The sequence below is a fragment of the Hylobates moloch genome, unplaced genomic scaffold (genome assembly GCF_009828535.3).
Source record: "Hylobates moloch isolate HMO894 unplaced genomic scaffold, HMol_V3 SCAFFOLD_1, whole genome shotgun sequence".
In the NCBI taxonomy this organism is placed as follows: Eukaryota; Metazoa; Chordata; class Mammalia; order Primates; family Hylobatidae; genus Hylobates; species Hylobates moloch.
The window spans coordinates 133,050,369-133,057,045 of record NW_026652276.1 but is presented as its reverse complement, the minus strand read 5'-3'; the positions used below and the strand labels follow the sequence as shown (position 1 = coordinate 133,057,045).

At 47.6% G+C, this 6,677-nt stretch overlaps 1 non-coding gene across 1 annotated transcript; it reads left to right on the top strand.

Annotated features, from left to right (window-relative positions):
• Positions 1-246: 246 nt before the first annotated feature.
• Positions 247-429, top strand: LOC116810002 (U2 spliceosomal RNA). Its single transcript, XR_004370141.1, has one exon. It is a non-coding gene; the product is annotated as a U2 spliceosomal RNA (small nuclear RNA).
• The last annotated feature ends 6,248 nt before the right edge of the window (positions 430-6,677 follow it).

The following is a 6,677-nucleotide window of genomic DNA, read 5'->3' as shown; positions in this document are numbered from 1 at the left end:
GAGCAGCAATTGTCTTAAAGTTTTCTGTCTTGCTAGGCTGCCCCTTCCCTGGTGCTTTGGCTTCGAGAGGACAGGCCTTTCTTGGGGCTCTTCTTGTCTATGATGGTTGGTGTTTCTAGAAGGCCACCTCTTCAGCTCCAAATCTGGGATATACAGGGACAAAAAGAAAACCCAGTGTCATCACTCGGGTCCCAAGATGTCTAGCCAGTCTGTCACCTTCTCTCTGTCTTTCAGAATCTTGTGTTTATCGCTTCTCGGCCTTTTGGCTAAGATCAAGTGCGGAATCTTGTGTTTATTTTACACATACGTATGTAAAATATAGATATTATATATATATATAAATCTTGTGTTTATTTCATGTGTATACACACACACACACACACACACACACACACACACACACACATATGTATATAATGTCTAGGGCATTTATTTGCAGTTAGTGAAAACAATAGGGAAAAGTCTATCTACTCTACCTTCCCAGAAACAGAAGTAGCAGTATATGGCCTTTTGAGTCTGACTTCTATCACTCAGCAGAATGCATTGAAGATTCATAATTCGATGAGTTTCAACAAAGGTATGCAGTTGCATAACCTCTATCACAAACACGACATAAAACATTCCTGTCATCCCAAAACATTCCCTTGGGAACATGTGATTTTGTTTTAAATGAAAATTGGGGTTGAGCATGGTGGCTCATACCTGTAATACTAGCCCTTTGGGAGATCAAGGTGTGCAGATCATTTGAGCTCAGGAGTTCAAGGCCAGCCTGGGCAACATGGCAAAATCCCATCTCTACCAAAAATACAAAAAATTAGCCAGGCGTGGTGGCATATGCTGGTAGTCCCAGAAATTGAAGTGGGAGGATGGCTTGAGCCCAGGAGGTGGAGGTTGCAGTGAGCCAAGATCATGCCACTGTACTCCAGCCTGGGTGATAGAGTGAGACCCCATCTCCAAAAATAAATAAATAAATAAAAAGAAAAAGAAAAGAAAGAAAAACGAAAAGCAAATAAATAAAAAAGAAGGGGAAAAAAGAAAAGAAAATCGGAATGGGCTCCCTGTGGGTTCAGCTTCCAAGATGACCCCAAATGGTCCCACACCTTGCTATGCTCACTCTTATGGGACACTCTCCCATTATTGTGGACTAGACTTCATGATACCTTCTGACCAATAAAATATGGCAGAAAGGATGGTTTGCTGCTTCTAAGATTAGGTTATAAAAGGCTTCAGCTTCCCTCGTGGGTCTCCTCTCCCCTGGATCCCTTGCTCTGGGAGAAGCCAGCTGCTTTCTCATGAGCACATTCAGGCGGCCTAACGGAGAGGCCCATGCAGGGAGGAACTGAAGGCTTCAGGCAATAGCCAAGTGCAGGAGCCCTCTCAGAAGCAGATCCTCCCCAGTAGAGACATCCTAGATGGCAGCCCCTGCCCACGGCTTGACTGTAACCTCATGAGAGACTCTGAGTTAGACCCACTCAGCTAAGGTGCTCTGGACTTAGCACCTTCAGAAACTGTGAGATAATACAGTTTTGTTGTATGAAGCTGATAAGTTTTGGGTTAACTTGTTACACAGCAATGGATAACTGATACACACTCGAGTCCTCACCTCACCCAGGTCTGATCTCTGCTCTCCAGCCCCATCCTGCCTCTCTCTCTTTCTCTCTCCACACTCCAGCCATATTGGTCTTTTGGGTTCCTCTCCCTCAAGAACTCCATGCGTAGAATGTTCTGATACCCCCTAACTCCTCAGCAACCCTTACCGTCAGTGAGTCCCACCTGTCCTGCTGATCAGCTCTGATGTTGATTCTCCAAGGAAGGCCCTTCCTGGTTGGGCAGGTTGTCCAGTGATACCCTTCACTTAGGGGTTTTCCTTGTCTTCCATTTGAAACACATTGTAATTGCAGTGTAATATATAACTGAGCGATTCCTCATTTATCATGTCTCCCTTATTCCAATGGACCCTCCCTGAGGGCTGGGACTGTCTGTCCTGTTCCCAGCTGTATCCTACGTACCTGGCACAAGGCACAGCCCCTTGTGTGTGATGAATGGATGGAGAGATACACAGATTTCCTCTTAAGAAAGAATGTATGAGTGCAGCTTTGGGGACAGAGCATTTCCTGTAGATCTCCAAAAAAATCTTTCCATTTCTGAACAGAAAGTGTGGGTTCTTAATTAAAACAAAAAAAGTGTGTGTGTGTGTGTGTGTGTGTGTTAAAAAAAAAAAACGCTTACTGCAGGCAGAGAGGGTGACCCTTCACTCTGGTTGTCCTCAATACAGAGTGACCCCAGAAGCTTTTACAAATTCCTACTCTTGGGCTTCTCCTGTGTTAACTGCATCAGAATCTTGCAGGTAGAAGTGGGCATCAGGGTTTTTACAGGTGAGGGTTGAGAGCCCTGACAGGACGTCTAGGTGAGACCCTGAGGGTGGTTACCTGCTTGAGGGACGCCGCCGGAATTGAGAGTGTTCTCCAAGGGCCAGCAAGGAGGCCCCAGTCTCAGACCTGGGGGTCACATTTGTGATCATGCCCCTGGTAGTGGGCTCTGCTGGAGGGTATTGAGAACAGCTGCAGGGCTAGAGTCCTTGCAAAGGAGAGGGCAGTCAGGGTTTGGAGGAATGGGGGCAGGGGCCCTCCTACCAGTGGGCCTTGGCGGGGCGGGGGGTACCTTTTCAAAAGGACTGGAGAAGTTCTGGTAAGAACCACCCTCAGTCCTGGGCAATCGTAGCCCTGCCCTGAGCTCTACACTTTAGGGGACCCTGCTCTGGTCCTCTCCAGGTACCCCTCTCCCAGGAGTCCTTGGGGCTTAGGGGATCTACTTATCAGAGCCTTTGTACCCCTTTCAAGACCACGCGCCAGGTCCCGGGATTCTGGAATACCTGCGCCAACGCCCTGAGCCTGCTCCCAGCTCTGTGAGAACCTCCTTCCTGGCTCCATCTGCTCCAAAGAAGACTGTGCGGCAAGTCATGCACCCTAGGCCTGAGGGTGGACAGCAAGGTGCTGTCTGCAAGCTGGTGTGGAGGGATTGGGCTGACCTGTCCATATACATGCTCATGGACCATTTGTGCTAAGAAATGGTGGCAGGGTGGGACAGGGAAGGAAGAGAAGGGAATAGACCAGGGGCCGGGCACCTCCAGTACCCACAGTTACTGAAGGCAGGCCTGGAACATGCCCCTAATCTCTTCTCTCCTATTCAGCTCATCCCTTGAATGCATTAACCTTGTTCTCAAAATCACACTGATTGTCCCTAAGCCTGCTGTGCACCCCCTTCTCTCTGCAGACAGTGCGCCACTCCTGGTTTGCTTCCTGGCCCCCAGCCCAGCCTCCAGGCTCAGTTCTCCTAGGCCAATTGTCCCTGGCCTTGCCAGGTGGAGTCCTTCCCCCACTCCTTAGTTCCCCCAAGACTGTGGCTTGTCTATTGCCTCTGGTCTGAGGTCAGTCACTCTAACCCGCTTATATGGGCATAAAGCTTTGTCCCCTCCATAGATGGCACCTTACTTCTCCTGGGTCCCCAGCCCTGGTCACTGCATCTGGCACAGGAGCACCATTTTATGGACTAGCTCATGAACTGGATTGAATCATTTTGGTAATTCCACGAAGAAGGCTTTGGAGGCCTCCTTTGATACTGACTCCCAAATTCTGGTTTCTTTTAGGAAATACAGCGCTTGTTTTGAAGGGTCCGTGTCTTCAGCTGAAGTGAGGGCTCTGCGGGATATTGATCTACACCAGCGTGTCCAGCCTCTGAGCTGTCTTAATGCGTGTTGAGCCACGGTCTAGCTCCCTCGCTTTCCTCACCAACTACATGGCTGGGTGGGCAGCAGGCATGTGCACTTGCGTGTCTGCACTGCCTGCAGCCCAGAAGTGTTCTGGGGAGCTTAGCTGCCTGTGGAGGAGGAGACATTGTGCCCTGTTTGCCCGGGACAAGCTGCATGTATGTCTGCTGTTCCAGCATCATTGTTAATAGGGCCCTTTCCACTTTCAAAAGCATCTCATCCCTCAACAAGATAAACAACAGGTCCTCAAGCAGCAGAACCTTGTGTCTCGCTATCGAGCTCATCAGCCTGAACATTTGCAGTTTTTCTTGAGTTCTGGGAATTCTCAGATTGGGTGTATTTTTAGGAAAGGTTGGCAGAAAGCCGGGTGATTTTCTTGTCCCCATTATACATTCTAATGGGTTCTCTTTAAAATTGAAGGAAGTGGTTTTTAAATATTTAGTCAAATCTACTGGCTCTTAGATTACGTTTTCAAAGAACATTGGTGAAGCAGGCCCAGAGGAGTTGTTCTGTGATTTAATGCTGACCACTGTTTTCCAAGTCACAGGAAATGAGGCATGGACTGACAGAAGAAACTTTTCCAGCAAGTGCTTGTACACCTTTGCTAGTGGCTGGTCCTCTCATCTGCTGCCAGATAAACACACAAATGCTAAGTGAATATGGATTTTTAAAGTTCAAGAAAGTATAACCTAAGTATAATTAATGAGGTGAGAATTCTTGCGTACTTGGAACATGACTGTTTTTGCATTTGGTAAAATTATTCAGAGTTCGTATGATGGAATTTAATATATCAACATGTCATGGAGTTTCAGTATTCAGTTAATATCTAACACCTGCTGAGTCCTCACATGCGCCAGGCGCGAAGTGAGAAATGGACATTGTCTATTTCATCCTTGCAACAACCCCATGAAATAGGTACACTTATGGCTACTCCGTTATAGAGAAGCGGAAACTCGGGTTTCGAATGGTAGAAAACTTGCTCCAGGTCTCATGACTTCCGGGTGCCCTGCCACCCACACTCATTTGAAATCCTCTTTGAAAAGTCTTAAATAGTCTCTATCATCCTAAAAGCTTCTATCATTTGGTTTTTGCCCATAGGCTGATTACATAACAATCAGAGACAGTTCCTGAAGGCACAATGATTATTGGAATTTTCCTTTTGACTCTGAAAAGGCTTCTTTTGCCGTATTTTTTTTTCTTTTAAGGCACAGGCTAGTGCATCTGTGGAAACTGAGGCCACATTATACTACATGTCACACTGCTGGATTGCCTGGGGCCCTCGCCAGGCCAGAGGTTCTGCAGGCTGCCCCTTAGCTAGATCTCCACCCAGACCCCACTTAGGTCAGCACTGTCCATTTCTTAGCTTGCCTGAAGAGGGCGCCTTGGGATTGGTATCATCTAGCACGTAGTAGGTGCTCAGCAGATGTTGGTTTTAAGCATGAATATGTTAAGTGAAGGAGCAATGACCCTCACTTTCACTAGGACTATGAAAGGGAATCGAGCCAAAACCACTGCATTTGAGCAGATCCCCTTGCTGTGAGTTTCTGAGTGACTGCCAGGAAATGGAATCCCTATGTTCTCTGGCTGATTTATCATAGGAGATAAGCCTGGCTGTTCTAAAGCTTGCCTTTGGGCCCATGACCTCCAAAGGTGGGGAGAGAAACCTTACCCAGCTGTGCTCTGCCCGTGGAGCCAGACCTACACAGGTTGGCTGCTTCTCCACCTTCTCCACCTCTGAGCCTTTCGCTGCGGTGCGAGGGCAGGTGTGCTTCTCACTCTTGCCACCTATTCCTCCTGTACTTACCTTCATTATGGGACTAGGCATGTCATTGTCCCCAGTAGACAGGGTGCCGTCAGGCAGGACACACCACTATCCTTAACCCTCAGCACTGTGCTGGGAGCACAGCGAAGCTCCAAGAATGATGGATGGGTAGAGAGACCCCCCTGAACGCACCTCAGTGTTGCCTGGTCTGGCCACACTGTCCTGCCCTGGCCATAAGTGACAGTCAGGGGCTGCTCTGCCTGCTTTGCCCCTTCACACTGCCTACTTCGCCCCTGCACACTGCCTACTTCCCATTTGTCCTGTTCACACCAAGCAGCCAGACCACGTTTCTGCTGTTCCCATTTCAGGGCCTGGCACCAGGCCACCTGAGCCTGGAAAACCTTCCCTGCCTCCTGGCTGCGCATTCTCCTGGCAGTCGAAGGACACAGAGAGAGATGCTTTTCTCTCTGTGAGATGCTTTTCTTGCTCACGCATGGAGTGTACTTCTGCCAAAAGTTCTCAAGGCCTTTTTGTCCCACTGTGGTTCACAGCCTGAACGCACTTTGCATTGCAATGCTTGGCTTTCCTGGAAAGCTCTCCATTTCTCTCCAGCGTGCATCTCATTGCCTTTTCAGTGCCAGCTTGGACTACAAGGGGTGCAGTCTGCTGGCCCTGGGAGGACTTCTCTGAATCCAGACCAGAGTATGTTGCTTTTTCTCTTTGTAATTTTTAAAATAGTTTATGTTTAAAAACAATTATTAATATATATACATGGAAGGAAATTTTAAAATACAGGAAACAAAAGTAACATCTATTACTGCCTTGCACTAACACTAGCATTTTACTATTGGATATGACTAGTTTTAAACAAATGTCTGATTTGAAGCAGAAAATCAAATACCGCATGTTCCTACTTCAAAGTGAGAGCTAAACAATAGGTATACACACCAACATAAAGATGGAAACAATAGTCACTGCGGACTTCAAAAGTGGGGAGAGAGACAGAGGTGGGAGGGCAAGGGTTGAAAAGCTACATACAGGGTACTATGCTTCCTATTTGGGTGAGGAGTTCAATAGAAGTCCAAACCTCAGCATCACTCAATATATCCATGTAACAAACCTGCATGTGTACCCCAAATCTAAAATTTT